Source organism: Hetaerina americana, unplaced genomic scaffold (assembly GCF_022747635.1).
Source record: "Hetaerina americana unplaced genomic scaffold, ioHetAmer1.1.p SCAF_15, whole genome shotgun sequence".
Lineage (NCBI taxonomy): Eukaryota > Metazoa > Arthropoda > Insecta > Odonata > Calopterygidae > Hetaerina > Hetaerina americana.
This window is the reverse complement of record NW_027286625.1, coordinates 212,656-213,808: the sequence shown is the minus strand read 5'-3', so window position 1 is coordinate 213,808 and position 1,153 is coordinate 212,656. Positions and strand designations below refer to the sequence as shown.

The 1,153-nt window shown below is 35.0% G+C and overlaps 1 non-coding gene across 1 annotated transcript; it reads left to right on the top strand.

Annotated features, from left to right (window-relative positions):
* The first annotated feature begins 322 nt into the window (after positions 1 to 322).
* On the top strand, positions 323 to 394 carry TRNAG-UCC (transfer RNA glycine (anticodon UCC)). The gene has a single exon. It is a non-coding gene; the product is annotated as a tRNA-Gly (tRNA).
* Positions 395 to 1,153: the final 759 nt, after the last annotated feature.

The following is a 1,153-nucleotide window of genomic DNA, read 5'->3' as shown; positions in this document are numbered from 1 at the left end:
CGAAGGGTTTAAATTCGGCATTAAAATGAAAAGCATGAAACCTTATTTATACATACATAGACTTTCCTTTTCTAAAGTACGTACTACAAAAAGCACTCAAAGGATGTCTTTCCTAGGACAGAAAATGAACTCGCTGAAAGGTATGGCGTAAATTTGATAATTCCATGTATTCAATGCATTACATTTAAATTAGCAACAACATTTAACGAGATACATTAAGTTTTAAGTACAACCATTGCTATGATGCATCTATTGGGCTCTAGCACTTGACTTGATCTCACAATCGGAGGTGAAAGAAAGTTGATTGTATTATTATATCACGGCGTCGGTGGTGCAATGGTTAGCATAGTTGCCTTCCAAGCAGTTGATCCGGGTTCGATTCGCGGCCGACACATATATTTTCTTACAGAGATTTAAATATATGCGTGAATTTGTTATGCTTTTCCTAGGACACTAAGGTATTTTTCCGCTGACGGCTCCCTCGATCGGATTTTACGGATGGAGACTATATTCACTTCATGATTATGGATTTAAATCCAATCCTGTGCAAAAAAACCCCAAGAAGTACATCTTAAAGAAGATAAGACCGCATTTTGTATTGCATCTAAGAAAAATAGTCAAGAGGATTCACTGATTGGTTGAAAATCGACACAGTAGTCGTGGCATCGTTGTTTGCCAACATGTCAACCTTTGATGGATATGAACCTGAAATTCTCTGAGTCTCCAATATTGTTTATCACATAATTAGTAAGATAAGGGTACTATTTTTTATTCAAATCACGATAAAAAAATGTAAAACAAAAGGTGCCTAATTCCATCGAAAACAATATCTTACGGTATAATTTTCACCATTAATTAATTTCCAATAACAATAAATAATGCCCAATATGAGCTTCGGAAACTGCCTCCAGTGTGTGCTAGTCCGAACCAGCCTGAGGAGTTCAATGGTCTCTGGCTCAACTTGGCGAAGACTCGTGAACTCTGACTAAGTAAAAGTTGTATAATATATATATAATATTTTATAAACTAATAAATGTAAAGTTTCAGTATTTTAGTACCAAAAAAAATTTAATGTGATGATATACAAAGGTTACTCATTCAGTGATCAGGCCAAAGAGGATAGAGTGATAATCCACATCATCATCACATAACT